General features: G+C 41.1%; 1 non-coding gene across 1 annotated transcript; it reads left to right on the top strand.

The window, feature by feature from the left end:
- Positions 1-1,178: 1,178 nt before the first annotated feature.
- On the top strand, positions 1,179-1,293 carry LOC128488190 (U5 spliceosomal RNA). Its single transcript, XR_008353623.1, has one exon. It is a non-coding gene; the product is annotated as a U5 spliceosomal RNA (small nuclear RNA).
- The last annotated feature ends 16,021 nt before the right edge of the window (positions 1,294-17,314 follow it).

Below are 17,314 nucleotides of genomic sequence, written 5' to 3'. Positions count from 1 at the left end.
TATTACTGAGTGATATATATATATAGCGCCATCATATGCTGCAGCGCTGTACAATGTGCGATGTTACTAATTTATATAGCGCCATCATATACTGCGGCATCATGCAGACAAACAGCAGCCTGGAACGTGTTTGTAGACAGAGCGACAAATCCTGTATTTGCAGGCATACAATAATAATGTATAGAAACAGAGCATCGCAGGTAAAGAGCAACAGAATAACACGCAAACCCAGCAATGCAGGTATAGATCACCCCCTCTCTCTAGCTACCCCCTCCCTCCCTTCTCACTTTCTACACCCTCTCCCCCACTTCTATCTATTTACCCCACTATATACCCCTCTCCCTCCCTTCTCACTATCTACACCCTCTCCCCCACTTCTCACTATCTACCCCACTATATACCCCTCTCCCTCCCTTCTCACTTTCTACACCCTCTCCCCCACTTCTCACTATCAACCGTAAACCATTAACAGTACTCCGACGCTAACTGTAACTGGGCCTCTTCAAAGCCATGAGCTTAACCCGCCCCTAACCCAAGCTCTATCACCAAACCTTTCCATGCTTAAACGTTTCTAACCGCTTACTTTGGAAAGGTGGTTTAATTAGAAAGATTGGATTTGTGGAAAAGATATATTTGCTTTCAAAGGAAACAGCATCAGGCAACTTGGTATTTGTGAAGCCGATGGGTTCAGCACGCCACGATTGGAAAAAAGAGTAGTAATCAGATTCCATCCCGAAGCCTTACCCCTAACCTTGTAACACAGCCCAAAGAATGTGTGCCAGGAACTTCTGGTGGCTGCAGCAGAAGGGGAAGTTGCGGACCCCCGTAGGTAAGCGGTGGGGGAGTTACAATCTTCAGCTTTTCTTTTCTTAACGCAAACAACATTGTTTCAAAGAAGCAACCTCGCGCCCCAGTCACTAAGACTGCTGGAAGGTTTGTTTGAGCTGCCGCCTCATTTGAATACCCATGATGCACCGAGAAATGCCCCGCCTTATTGTTAGTTTAATAAGACTTTAAAACAGCCCAATATTAAATAGTTCCAATCCCTTTGCAATTGTGTTTTGCATGTGTTAAAGGTTCCAATGATCAGGCAAGAGCTGGGTGGGATTAATTAAACACACCTTAACCTCGAGGAGCACTGCCTGTGGCCGGGCCGTTGCCCTGCGGCATGCTTGGGTATACTCTGGTTTCTCTTCAGATGGAATAAATCTTTCGCCTTTTACTAAAGATTTCCGTGGGGAGGAACGACCATGAGTCTTAATCAATTTTTTGATGCTTGGCATTTGCTTGGCTTCTTTGCTGTTGTTAACGATAGATTGAAAAGATTGCTTGCTTTATTTGCAAGCTTCTTCCTGGCTAAGGACTGCGTCGCATTCAGAAGCGCAAAATATCCTGCCTGTGTCATGCTATGTACTGTTTGGGGTTGTAGAAATGCTTTAATGAGGCAGAGTTAGACCACGCCCTCCAGACTGTATGCAAATAAGGTCTGTTTCCCAAAGTATAGTGTAATATGGATTTCTCATAGACAGTGTTAGGATACTGTTATACAAACTGGAGATCAGATGCGGAGGGGGGGTGAATTCAGTATCCTCACATAAGTGTTCGAACGGGGTTAAATTTGTTGGAAGTTGCTCATTAGCACATAACGAATGTATATAATGCATGATTACATGATGTGGGAACTGCACGAAGAACGATGACTGATTCCCATTGATGAAGAGATTAATTGACTTAATCTTTCCATCATGGACCAAATGACGTAATATTAAGGCAGGTGCATCGTCAGGTAAGTAATTTGTCAATGTTCCTGCGTTTTCTTATTGTGAGTAAGTGGTGGCAGTGGAGAGGGAGTGTGCTTGGTCTATTGTGTTTGGTGGTCCAAGTTACGTTATTGATTGGTGAATCTACAAGAAAGTGTTCTGGAATAACCCAGGCTTTGTGTTGTCTAGCTGTAGAGCAATCAACTATTTTGCTCATTAGAATCACACGCTCCCGTCGATCTCAGTCGTGGTCTCTTAGATTCCCAAATTATAAGAATGCTTTGTAAAGATTTGAAGTAGGCTTGTGGAAAGTATATTGGAATTGTTTGCATCTCATTAAGGATTGTGAGCAAGATATTCATCTCCATTACAATAATCCTGCCCGTTCTTGTTATACGAAGAAATGTCCATCTGGTTAAATCTACCCTGATTTGGTTATGGATACTTAAATGATTAGGGTCGTAGGAGGAGGAGAAAAAGATGATGCCGGTAGATACCTCAATGTTTGAGGGCGTTCGTGGACCATTTACACGGGGAACTAGAAGCGGTACTAGAGGCTGATGGCTGGGGTATGTTAATATTAAGGAAGGGACGCTCTCGGTTGCGGGATAACGGATAGGAGTTCATCTGCATATGAAACAAGCTTTTTGTAAGTAGGGTCGATGATGATCCCATGAATGTCTGGGTTAGTACGTGTTATACCAAGTCCTAAAGGACCCTCCAATGTGGAGTGGGGTCAGTGCCCAGATGGGGATTTCCACCGATAACAGCACTTTTTCCTCAGTGGGTTGATCCCCAGAGTACTCCACAGCTGCCAGGACTTTGCTGCACCCACACCGAGCACTTCACCAAAACCACTAGTGTGATAGAAGCTCCACCAACTGACCACACAGGAGTAAACGGGTACAACATGGAGAAATCAGGACTGAACTACAGGAGCCAGGCCAGACTGAAGAAGGCAGACAGCTGTCAAGCAGGCTCAAAAACACCAAGAAAACACCAAAACAAAGATAATGCTCATTAGCTCAATGACTGGGTGCTGTGGGGCAATAGCCAGGGGTTTAAAATTTTCCTGGAAATAAATTTGAAGTGCTTCTATTGTGGTGGCTGAGTAGGTCGGTCTATTAGTTGTTGTTCATTTAGTCTCCATGTCCAATGGCATTTAAGAGTGTGAGGAATATTAAATGAGAGCGTTTACATCTGACGATATCACACCGTTGGTTTTATTTGTGTTTTATTTCTGTTACGCGTTGAATGAGATTTGAGGAAAAGTTTGTATCAAGGGAAGGATCTTTGAATATACCTTCCATCCATTTATTCACCAGGTGCACGTTCACCATTATTTTTCACTTTTGAAGGAAAATATATGGTTTGGTGTTTCTTCTTTGCAGGAGGATTTAGACAGAGTTGGGGGCTCGGCGTGCAGGTGGCAGATGAGGTTCAACATAGAGAAATGCAAAGTTACGCATTATGGTAAAATAATAACAATGCGACCTATTCTTTAATTGGAATATCCTTGGGGGAAACTACCAATGAGAATGATTTAGGAATAACGGTTGACAACAGACTTGGTAACAGTGCCCAATGTCAGGGGGCAGCTGCGAGGGCCAATAAGGTTTTGGCATGTATATAACGGGGTATTGGGAGGAGGATATTATCCGCCTCTTTACAGGTCATTGGTAAGACCTCACCTTGAATACGCGATACAATTCTGGGCACCGGTCCTTAAAAAGGACATGACTGCTTAGACCCATAGCAAGGAATAGCAACGGCCAAGGAATAAACAACCCAAAATACCCCACCCACCAAACCCCATAAATAAAGACACTGGACACCATTGTGTGGGATACGGCATTTTGGCCACAGCTTTATTAAACATGAATATATAACCATTCCCCAGGCCAGCGGAACAACCCAACCATTACCATGAGAAACAACCTGCCAGCTGCTGAGTGCTCGGCCCAACAGGCAGTTAAACAACCGCCGATTAGCCAAGTGTCCCGGCCCTGCGGGTGCCATAAGCCTCCCCAAGCCCGCTAAGGGCAAATTGAGCAAAGTTGTCTGGAAAAAACGCGCTGGCCAGGGGACCCAGACCGCAGCTGTGACAATTGAAGAGAAGGAACATAGAAGGAAAAAGAACAAATTAATACAAAACAATGATACCACGAATATGAATCATACCAGACCCAGGGCGGACGGGCGCTCACTGCAGGCACAGGAAAAGAGGTAAGAGTCACCTACCTTTAAACCCTTTTAGCTGCAACATTGTTGCCGCTTCCCACCAATGAAGAAGGGGCTTACTGCAGCCATCTGCATGGGCCAGCAGTCATGACCCCCCTTTCCTATAGGTCCAGGGGGCCCCCTTTATGGAATTAGAAAAAGTGCAAAGGAAAGAAATAAAATGAATAAAGGGATTGGGAGATGCAAGTTATGGAGAGAGACTAAAAAAGTTAAAATTATATACACTAGAAAAACGGCATCTCGGAGGAGGTATGATAACATATAAATATATACAGGGCCGATATACATTATATAAATATATACGGGGCCGATATACATTATATAAATATACACGGGGCCGATACACATTATATAAATATATGCGGGGCCGATATACATTATATAAATATATACGGGGCCGATATACATTATATAAATATACACGGGGCCGATATACATTATATAAATATATGCGGGGCCGATATACATTATATAAATATATACGGGGCCGATATACATTATATAAATATACACGGGGCCGATATACATTATATAAATATATGCGGGGCCGATATACATTATATAAATATATACGGGGCCGATATACATTATATAAATATACACGGGGCCGATACACATTATATAAATATATGCGGGGCCGATATACATTATATAAATATATACGGGGCCGATATACATTATATAAATATATGCAGGGCGATATACATTATATAAATATATACAGGGCTGATATACATTATATAAATATATACGGGGCTGATATACATTATATAAATATACACGGGGCCGATACACATTATATAAATATATGCAGGGCGATATACATTATATAAATATATACAGGGCTGATATACATTATATAAATATATACGGGGCTGATATACATTATATAAATATATGCGGGGCTGATATACATTATATAAATATATGCGGGGCCGATATACATTATATAAATATATGCGGGGAGGATATACATTATATAAATATACGCGGGGCTGATATACATTATATAAATATATGCGGGGCCGATATACATTATATAAATATATGCGGGGAGGATATACATTATATAAATATACGCGGGGCTGATATACATTATATAAATATACGCGGGGCTGATATACATTATATAAATATATGCAGGGCCGATATACTTTATATAAATATACACGGGGCCGATATACATTATATAAATATATGCGGGGCCAATATACATTATATAAATATATGCGGGCCGATATACATAATATAAATATATGCAGGGCGATATACATTATATAAATATATGCGGGGCTGATATACATTATATAAATATATGCGGTGCCGATATACGTTATATAAATATATGCGGGCCGATATACATTATATAAATATATGCAGGGCCGATATACTTTATATAAATATACACGGGGCCGATATACATTATATAAATATATGCGGGGCCAATATACATTATATAAATATATGCGGGCCGATATACATTATAGAAATATATGCGGGGCCGATATACATTATATAAATATATGCGGGGCCGATATACATTATATAAATATATGCGGGGCCGATATACGTTATATAAATATATGCGGTGCCGATATACATTATATAAATATACGCTGGGCTGATATACATTATATAAATATATGAGGGGCCGATATACATTATATAAATATATGCAGGGCCGATATACATTATATAAATATATGCAGGGCGGATATACATTATATAAATATATGCAGGGCCGATATACATTATATAAATATATGCGGGGCCGATATACATTATATAAATATACACGGGGTGATATACATTATATAAATATATGCGGGGCCGATATACATTATATAAATATATGCAGGGCGATATACATTATATAAATATATGCGGGGCCGATATACATTATATAAATATATGCGGGGCCGATATACGTTATATAAATATATGCAGGGCCGATATACTTTATATAAATATACACGGGGCCGATATACATTATATAAATATATGCGGGGCCAATATACATTATATAAATATATGCAGGGAGGATATACATTATATAAATATATGCGGGCCGATATACATTATATAAATATATGCGGGGCCGATATACATTATATAAATATATGCGGGGCCGATATACATTATATAAATATATGCGGGGCCGATATACATTATATAAATATATGCGGGGCCGATATACATTAAATAAATATATGCGGGCCGATATACATTATATAAATATACGCTGGGCTGATATACATTATATAAATATATGAGGGGCCGATATACATTATATAAATATAGGCGGGGCCGATATACATTATATAAATATATGCGGGGCCGATATACATTATATAAATATATGCGGGGCCGATATACATTATATAAATATACACGGGGGCCGATATACATTATATAAATATATGCGGGGCCGATATACATTATATAAATATACGCGGGGCCGATACACATTATATAAATATATGCGGGGCCGATATACATTATATAAATATATGCGGGGCCGATATACATTATATAAATATACGCGGGGCCGATATACATTATATAAATATACGCGGGGCCGATATACATTATATAAATATATGCAGGGCCGATATACATTATATAAATGTATGCAGGGCCGATATACATTATATAAATATACGCGGGGCCGATATACATTATATAAATATATGCGGGGCCGATATACATTATATAAATATACGCAAGGCCGATATACATTATATAAATATATGCAGGGCCGATATACATTATATAAATATATGCGGGGCCGATATACATTATATAAATATATGCAGGGCCGATATAAAGAGCTCTTACATTAACAGAAATGTACAAAGAACGAGAGGTCGCCCTCTGAGACTGGAAGAGCGGAGATTTTATAGACGACAAAGAAAGGGATTCTTTACAGTGAGGACAATAAAGGTATGGAATGCACAGCCAAGAGAAGTGGTTATCAATTACCTTCGATGCCTTCAAAAGGGTCTGGATATTTTTTTAGAAAGGCACGACTTACAGGGCTATAAATTAATAAATTAATATTTTAGAGCTTCTTGATCCAAGGAGAAATCCAATTGCCTTTTGGAGTGAAAACGGATTTTTTTCCCCTGATGACAGAATTCGAGGTAGCTTAATTAGGGGTATTTTCGCCTTCTTTGGATCAAGAATAGGAAGGTTAGGTAGAAGGGTTGAACTTGATGGACGTAGGTCTTTTTTCAACCTTTTGTACTATGTAACTATGTAATTTGAATTGGCCAGCTTTGAAGATGTCCCAAATATGACATGAGTGCGGGATGCGACAGATGTAAAAATGCATGTAAAAATTGGGCGTTTAGTCCCCAAACAACCCGACAAACGCATGCTTGGCTATTAGCACTGTACATGGGAGATGTTGTTGAACACATTTTAGGTGTTGTTTGGAAGTGACATATACCAGGAGCTGCAAATTCATATTGAAAGTAAAGTGTGTGCTTTAGCTGCTGGGGGCGCTGCCATATTATTTATAAGGCATATAGCCTTTTAATATGGTCAATACAGTCGGTTCCAAGAGTGGTCTAAGGAGCCCCTAAATTTTTTGGTGTGTTGCTGAATGCATCAGTGCACCAGAGGCATTGCAGCAACACCAGCTGAGCAAAGAAAGCAATTATTGGTTGCTCGCTATGCTCGTTTAACCCCATGACGTACCAGGCACGTCAATTGTCATTAAGGGGATGCATTTCCGTGACGAGCCTGGCATCTCCATTGTTGTTAGGTTAAAAGCCCCACCTTAGTACACATGTAATGTATATCTAAACCCCAAAAACATGACTTTCCACGCTGTTTCTCCATATATGTCAAATCAAAAGCAAAAAACCACCTTACATCCCCTTATTACACATATCTCATATATTTAGTGGTACATAAAGCCAAAAGAAACAAAATATAGGTAAAAAATAAACATTTCTACAAGTGTGCTTATTTGAAATGTTGTGCATCCAATTTACAAAGATTTATGCTGAGGATAATAGGAGTGGAAAACAAAACTAATCGGCCCATCTTAAAACTTAAAGTAAAAGTAAAGCCGACCACTTTTATGCATGGTGTTCCCTTGAAATGTCAAATAGATTCATGTATTTGCCCCATAACTTTTTGTGGGGTTGTGTGAGCTCTAAGGGCACAAACGACTGCATGTGATCGGAAAATACCGGCACACAATTTGCATTCTTACGCGTGAAACCTGCGCATGGGACGCTCCTGGACTTTCCAACATGACAATGGCCCGGAGCACAAGGACAAGTGGCAATACACAGTGTCAAGAACTAACGCTATGCAGACCTTTGAACAGGGGGGGTATTTCCGTTATAACTTCCAGCCGAATGTGAATCCCATAAAAATAAAAGAAATGTATTGTTTTGCTCACTCATGTTTTCTTTAAATATAGTACATATATTACCAATTATCCACAAACTTTGATCCCAACTGCAAACCTCTTCTCATTGTTAAAAGTGCAAGAGGGGACCGGCGACCAATCAGGATGCAGAAAGGGCAACCGTTTTATTATAATGAATGTCTATAATTTAATGAAATCCGATCAATACGTAACGCGCTCAACAAAGCAAAGAGCAGAACCTGAATATCCATCCAGTGCTTTGTAAGATATCTGCAACCAAATATCTGAACCTCCATACTGAGCAACCTTATTTCCTTGGGACAGAATCAGGAACTTGGTATTCTGTGTCTGTTTCCTTGGAAACAGAATCACTTTTATAATATACAGAAAATCAAATGGATTCGCAGAATCATTTCTAAACTGCAAAAATATCAAGAAAAACTCAAAAAGGGAAATTTTATCGGCTAAAGTGTAAATCATAGCAAGCGGCTCAACTACATTAATGGCAACAATTTAGATAAACGAAGGAGGTTGTTGGTGATCCGGTTCGTTAAGATCAGGGGAAGGCAGACATTCGAAATATTTTTTCTTGCTATTTACCAATAATTCACTCACGGCTGCAGGTTTGCTAATTCATTCTACAGAAAAGCTGGCAGCAAACATATGATTGGCTGAAAGAGGACAAAGTGCCAGATCTGCTAAATAAATAAAGTAGAACAGATAATGCCCCGGGGCCGGATGGTTTATACCCTCTGGTACTTAATCACTTGGCGTAAAGCAGAAGCATTAACAATACAGACCAAAATCTCAGCCAGGTGGTTATAGACCCAGCAGTAGCGGGGACATTTTGGAAGCCGGTTAAGGGATAATATTAAAAAAAAAAAAAAAAAAACTATTTATTATAATTTAACTCAGGTTTATGAAGCAGAGATCGTGCCGGACGAAATTAATTGCTTTCTATGAAGTGTTGAGTAAAACCCAGAACAGAGAGTTTCAGTGGATGTGATTTATTCAGATTGTGTGAAAGCAGGTGATCCGGATCCACATACAAGATTATCGAGCGAATGGAAGGAGGTCGGCTTAGGGAGCGCTGCTGGGATAGAAAACTCTCCAAATGATAGCAGTCCGAGAGTTCATGGAGAATTATCCAACCGGAGAAATGGGGTAAATCAAGTGAAATGAAGAGTTCGTGGAGAATTATCCAACCGGAGAAAGGGGGTAAATGAAGTGAAATGAAGAGTTCGTGGAGAATTATCCAACCGGACAAAGGGGGTAAATCAAGTGAAATGAAGAGTTCATGGAGAATTATCCAACTGGAGAAAGGGGGTGAATGAAGTGAAATGAAGAGCTGGCATGTGGGCCGGGCATCATTAAAACGAGATTCTGGCTTCCTTGATGATTAGGAAACCATAGTCAGGTTTAGAGTCTGTTTGCTTTGCCCTCCATGACTTTCATTTCCTAAATTTTTTCAGTTTTTTTGCGATGTTCAATTTAGGTTTCTTCATTTTCTTCATTTTCTTCATTTTCGTTTTTGCCTTTGACTTCAATTTCCGCTTTTCGCGTTGAAGTTTGGCTTTGGCTTTCTTAGATTCTGCTTTCACCTTCTTTCGCATCTTTTTCATCTCTTTGATGCTTTTTTCTTTCAGCTCTTTTTTCCTTTTCTCCATTCGCTCCTTTCTCTCCTTTTTCTCCCTTTTTTCCTTTTCCTTCATTGTATGTTTTTTCTCCCTTTTCTCTTTTTCCTTCACTACCTTCTTTTTCTCCATTTGCTCCTTTCTCTCCTTTTTCTCCTTTTCCTTCTTTTCCTTCATTTTCTTCTTTTTCTCCCTTCTCTCTTTTTCCTTCATTTCCTTCTTTTTGTCCTTTCCCTCCCTTTTCTCCTTTTTTTCCTTTTCCTTCTTCTCCTCCTTTTTATCCCTTCTCTCCTTTTTCTCCTTTTCCTTCTTTTCCTCCTTCTTATCCTTTCTCTCCCATTTCTCCTTTTCCTTCTTTTCCTCCTTTTCATCTTTTCTCTCCCTTTCCTCCCTTTTCCTCCCGTACTTCTTTTCCTCCTTTTCATCTTTTCTCTTCCATTTTTCCCTTTCCTTCCTGTCCTCCTTTTCCTCTTTTCTCTCCCTTTTCTCCCTTTTCTTCCTCTCCTTTTCTGTCTCCATTCTCTCACATTCCTCCTTTTCTTTATAGTCCTCCTTTTCCTTATAGTACTTCTTTCTCTTCATTCTCTCCAATTCCTCCTCTTCACTCTCCTCTCCACCCTTCTCTTCATCATAAATCTTCTTTTTCCTTCTGTCAGTGTGCTCTTTTCCTGACAATGCCATCAAGTTCTGAAAGAAACTGCTGGATGTTTTAGGTTTCCTTTCAATGCTTTCTTCACTCTCCTGTTCTTGGAGACTGGAAATTGATGGACTTACTAGAAAAAAACAAAAAATAAAAGAAAGCAAATCGGTTAATATGTTATAGATAGTCCCATGACAACGTGTACATAAAAAACCGTAAAAACCCTATGATTCCCAAGTTTCAAAGAAATCTTTCCTATAATGTGACTTTCAACCTTATTTTCTATTTTTTTTACAGTAGCAAATAATTGATATTCTATTTATATTGTGAAATCATTTCTTTTTAAGACGGGTGAGTTAAGTTCCAGCAATGAATTTTAAAAGTCCAAGTTTGATGACATCATACGGTCAAAATAAACTTATACTCTTTCTATTATTCATTATTGTTAATATATGTTACCCAAGGAAGTTAAGAAGCGGAGGGACTCTTCATCCGGTGGTCTCAGTCCAGTTTCTCCTGCATACCGTTCAGAAATGTTTTTTTGTTGTCTACAACGGCGAAACCTAAAATAAGAATAATAAACCCCGTTAAGGAAGAAATGGATTCCAGCAGCATCGGGGTGTTTCTCCCCGTGTATAGTATACATGCTGTTTGGTCATTTTTTATATAGTGCGTTGCGTTGGATGTCTCTCCGCAGCATTTGAATTTCCAACAATTTGTATAACTTACTTTACGTAGAAATAGACCACCAGTCCGGCGACCACCGCGCATGTAACACAGAAGAATGCGTTCTGCACGATCCTCAACACCGGTCGTGAATAAACTGTAGAGAGAGCAAAAATATTTCTTAGCACGAGAAGAATGTGGAGATAAATACATATTTATATAACACACAGACAGATTTCTATATTAAAGCTTAAAGAAAAATAGGATCTGCTACTAAACGAGATCCGAGAAAATGGTCATTTCTGTCCTCTTCTGAAAGTAGGACACATTGTCGCTTCCAGACCTTCCTCTCCCCGAAGGCATTAATAGAACGTCTTTTATCTCTAACGCTGCGCTTCTATCTTAGTGTAGAGGAGTTAGAAATGACGCGTTTCTTTTTCCGGCTCCAGTTACTCCACTATGAGAGCATTTGCTATTATTGTGTAGTTTGCTATTCCATACGGTTATCATTAATGTTAAAAGAAAACACATAGCGTACCTGATTGCGCCATTCGTGTAATCAGTGAACGGAATCCTCCGATCGCCAGAGATCCTTTGTGACATAAACAGGAAAAAGGAGCGTTAGCTGCATGTTCTCTATACAATATCTTTCTATTATCCCCGAGTTACAGATAAAGCCAGCCCCAAATGACAGTTACATGAGGAGCGGATACTGTAACCTCTCTTATCTAATATTCCACATTTCATCTTTCTTACGGGTAATTAAATCATGCGTGTGCATCGCACACATACACACATAACACGGATCACACGCTTCTGAAGCATGGATGCCCATCTAAGAGACGTCTGTATCTTACCATTAGATGTTGGGTTGGATTCTCGTGGCTGGAAATCCCCGTCGGTCCCTGCAAAAAAAAAACAACACCGGGGTCATCAACGGCCAACAAACTTCTTCATTCATAGGAACCTCGGGAAGAGACGCGCAATTCCTCTGTGTCCCAAAAACATTTCTAAATATCATATGCTGTCCGGTGTAAGGTGGAGAGCCCGGTTTTCATTGGATTTCTAACGGATTTAACTGATTTTTTCTACCAAACCGCCTCGAGTGCAGCTGCAGGGCAGCGATTCCGGCAGCTACTGATACAAAGAGAATTATACCGCTGTTTGTACTCAACAATATAACCGCTAGCAAGAAATAGTTCATGGAAAGATTTGCCGCTGATCTGCTGCGGTCACCGGGAACCCAGAACCCAGAAAGCCGATATTCCCCAGTTTTATCCGGATCTCGAGTTATTCGGATTCTTTACCTTTCGGGAGCGGAACAGGAAAAGTCTCAGAAGTCAAACAGCAAATAGCAAATAGCAAAGCTACTACGATCCGCATCTTCTCTGTTAGGAGTCTACAGTAGAAGTGTCCTTCTGCTCTGTGATGTGCTGTATCTGTGTACTGCACCTGTGATGTCACAATGAAGACATGACATCATCGTGTTCCGTGATCTCAAGGTAATGAAACAATTTTGTACGTTTGCAATGTTACAAAAACACTTTTGATACAAAATAAAAACCTAGTAAAGATAGAAGAAACCTTTAAGGTCTTTTCCAGATCAGAGTCTATTGCTGGGCGCTGTGAGCAGTATATATTCATTATAATAACACCAAACTGAGAATGAAGGGAAGGATGTGTGATATTATTGATTGATATATACTGATTGATATAGCGCCATCATATGCTGCAGCGCTGTACAATGTGTTCCTATTAATTTAAATAGCGCCATCAAATGCTGCAGCGCAGTACAATGTGTGATGTAACTGATTTATATAGCACCATCATATACTATAGCGCTGTACAATTTGTGATATTACAGATTGATATATACTGATTGATATAGCGCTGCTATATGCTGTGGCGCAGTACAATGTGTGATATTACTGATTGATATATACTGATTGATATAGCGCCATCATATACTGCAGCGCTGTACAATGTGTAATATTACTGATTTATATAGCACCATCATATGCTACAGCGCTGTACAAGGTGTTGCTTTTCATTTAAATAGCGCCATCAAATGCTGCAGCGCTGTACAATGTGTGATATTACTGAGTGATATATATATATATAGCGCCATCATATACTGCAGCGCTGTACAATGTGTTCTTTTTCATGTAAATAGCGCCATCATATGCTGCCGGGCTGTAAAATGTCTGATGTTACTGATTGATATAACGCCGTTATATGGTGCAGCGCTGTACAACGTGTGGTATTACAGAGTGATATATATATATAGCGCCATAATATGCTGCAGCGCTGTAGAATGTATGATATTACTGAGTGATATATATATATAGCGCCATCATATGCTGCAGTGCTGTACAAGGTGTGATATTACTGATTTATATGGCACCATCATATACTGCGGCGCAGTACAATGTGTGATATATACTGATTGATATAGCGCCATCATATGCAGCAGGGCTGTACAATGTGTTCTTTTTCATGTAAATAGCGCCATTATATGCTGCAGCGCTGTACAATATGTGATATTACTGAGTGATATATATATATATATATAGCGCCATCATATGCTGCAGCGCTGTACAATGTGCGATGTTACTGATTTATATAGCGCCATCATATACTGCGGCATCATGCAGACAAACAGCAGCCTGGAACGTGTTTGTAGACAGAGCGACAAATCCTGTATTTGCAGGCATACAATAATAATGTATAGAAACAGAGCATCGCAGGTAAAGAGCAACAGAATAACACTCAAACCCAGCAATGCAGGTATAGATCACCCCCTCTCTCTAGCTACCCCCCTCCCTCCCTTCTCACTTTCTACACCCTCTCCCCCACTTCTATCTATTTACCCCACTATATACCCCTCTCCCTCCCTTCTCACTATCTACACCCTCTCCCCCACTTCTCACTATCTACCCCACTATATACCCCTCTCCCTCCCTTCTCACTATCTACACCCTCTCCCCCACTTCTCACTAGCTACCCCACTATCTACCCCTCTCCCTCCCCTTTCACTATCTACACCCTCTCCCCCACTTCTCACTATCTACCCCCGCTCCCCCAGTTCTTGAAAATTGAAGTAGCCGCCTGCAAAGATGTCCCAAATAGGACATGGGGATAGGATGGCCACATTTGGAAAATAGACTTTTGAAATAGCAATGTGCTATTGCTAAAAAAACAAAAAGAAAACATTAGATATTTCTAAACTAAGGACAAACATTAGAATCTATAAGTGGTGGTCAGTACAGAGGGAGTGTAGGTGGGCTGCTGAGACTTGGAAATCTTGCCCCAGCAGAGAAGGCCGGGACGAATGGTAGGGTGAGTTGAACACACAGTATGCTTGGTCTATTGTATTTAGTGATCCAAGTAACATTATTGATTGGAGAATCTACAAGAAAAGATTATAAGACAAGGTTTTGTCAAAGCAAATGCACTAAAAAATAACCATCGTCTCACACAGAGGTCTGACTACAAGACTAAGATCCAGATCCCCCACAGTGCTGCAGGAGAACCGGATCCATCTCTCCGGCAGCCGGTGGAGGTCTGTGCGATGACACCAAAGAATCTGAAGCACGGGGGACAAGTCGAGGGATGCACTGGTAAGGTGGGGGAGGGTAAGCGTGGCATATGGGGGGTATAGGGGCTTGCTGGAGGCAGAGTGGCATATAGGGGTTAAAAGGAATAACAGGGACACAGAGTGGCATATAGGGGGTTTAAAAGGCATACCTGGGTGGCAGAGTGGCAAATAGGGGGTCAAGAGGCATATATTTAATATATTTACCCATCACATACATATATTGATTGAATATTGCAGAAGCTGTACATTGACTGACACGCAATAGAAGACTGAAGATAAGGACCCTGGATACATTATAGTCTCTGCTTGTTACCTTTGTTACTTTTTACAAGAAAGAAAACCCACCCGGTATCCATTAACCTTTCAGTTGCTGGAAGTGTTTAAGTTATTCATATTATTGGTTCAGCTGTATTGTTAACGGAGTACAGGGCATGTACTATTGATATTGATTTTGCGCACGGAGCTTTAGATATATATAGGGAGATATAAGGCATATCTGGGGGCAGTGTCGTCGCTACAGGGGGGCAATTGCCCCCCCTAGGTTAATCCTTGCCCCCCCTGTTGCCCCCCTGCCGAAATTGGAATAAAGTCGCAATGCGACTTTAAATCCCGTCTTTTTTTTATTATTTATTTTTTTAATGTGGAGGAGAGAGAGGGTGCGGCCCGCGTAAGATGGGCAGCCAGGGCAACCGATCTTACTTGGGCCGCACCTCGAGCCCTGCTACTTACCTGTGGGAGGGTCTTCTGTACTGCATAGAGGAAGCGGAAGCCAGCAGAGAACGCAGAGGGAGGCCGCGCCCCCTGCTGAAGTCTGTGAGCGGCATCGAGGAGCTGCAGTGCAGGTAAGGGGGTGGGGAGGGTGTTTGAATGAGTATGGGTGATTGAGGGAATGAATCTGTGAATGAATGAGTATATGAATGAATGTGTGTGTGTGTGTGTGTGTGTGATAGCATGGATGTGTAAGTGCTGGAACCTAGGCATGATGGGACTTTGATTGCTGTTAGCAAGCACACTCCTATCATGCCAAGTCAGCCAGTACATGCTGAAACCTAGCTAGCTGCCCCCTTTGTGTATTGATGCTGCCAGCAGTATGGGGTCTGCACATCACATACAGCCACCCTGTACCAGCCTGTAGTGGCTGACTTGGCATGATAGGAGTGTGATTGCTAACAGCAGTCACAGTCCCATCATGCCTAGGTTCCAGCATTTACTGGTTGGATGTGTAAGTGCTGGAACCTAGGCATGATGGGACTTTGATTGCTGTTAGCAATCACACTCCTATCATGCCAAGTCAGCCAGTACATGCTGAAACCTAGCTAGCTGCCCCCCTTGTGCATTGATGCTGCCAGCAGTATGGGGTCTGCACATCACATACAGCCACCCTGTACCAGCCTGTAGTGGCTGACTTGGCATGATAGGAGTGTGGTAGCTAACAGCAATCACAGTCCCATCATGCCTAGGTTCCAGCATTTACTGGTTGGATGTGTAAGTGCTGGAACCTAGGCATGATGGGACTTTGATTGCTGTTAGCAAGCACACTCCTATCATGCCAAGTCAGCCAGTACATGCTGAAACCTAGCTAGCTGCCCCCTTTGTGTATTGATGCTGCCAGCAGTATGGGGTCTGCACATCACATACAGCCACCCTGTACCAGCCTGTAGTGGCTGACTTGGCATGATAGGAGTGTGATTGCTAACAGCAGTCACAGTCCCATCATGCCTAGGTTCCAGCATTTACTGGTTGGATGTGTAAGTGCTGGAACCTAGGCATGATGGGACTTTGATTGCTGTTAGCAATCACACTCCTATCATGCCAAGTCAGCCAGTACATGCTGAAACCTAGCTAGCTGCCCCACTTGTGCATTGATGCTGCCAGCAGTATGGGGTCTGCACATCACATACAGCCACCCTGTACCAGCCTGTAGTGGCTGACTTGGCATGATAGGAGTGTGGTAGCTAACAGCAATCACAGTCCCATCATGCCTAGGTTCCAGCATTTACTGGTTGGATGTGTAAGTACTGAAACCTAGGCATAATGGGACTTTGATTGCTGTTAGCAATCATACTCCTATCATGCCAAGTCAGCCAGTACATGCTGAAACCTAGCTAGCTGCCCCCTTGTGTATTGATGCTGCCAGCAGTATGGGGTCTACACATCACTTACAGCCACCCTGTACCATCATGTACTGGCTGACCTGACATGATAGGAGTGTGATTGCTAAGAGCAATCACAGCAAGCACAGTCCCATCTTGCCTAGGTACCAGCATTTACTGGTTGCCTGGGTATGATAGGAGTGTAATTGCTGTGTGGGCAGTGTGGACGCAACCTGTGATCTATGCCTGTAATTTAGGGGGTTTTAAATATACCTTTTAATGACGTCTTATTCAG

Source organism: Spea bombifrons, chromosome 3 (genome assembly GCF_027358695.1).
Source record: "Spea bombifrons isolate aSpeBom1 chromosome 3, aSpeBom1.2.pri, whole genome shotgun sequence".
NCBI classification, from domain to species: Eukaryota; Metazoa; Chordata; class Amphibia; order Anura; family Pelobatidae; genus Spea; species Spea bombifrons.
Note: the sequence above shows the minus strand (reverse complement) of the source record. Positions and strands in the feature narration are given on the sequence as shown.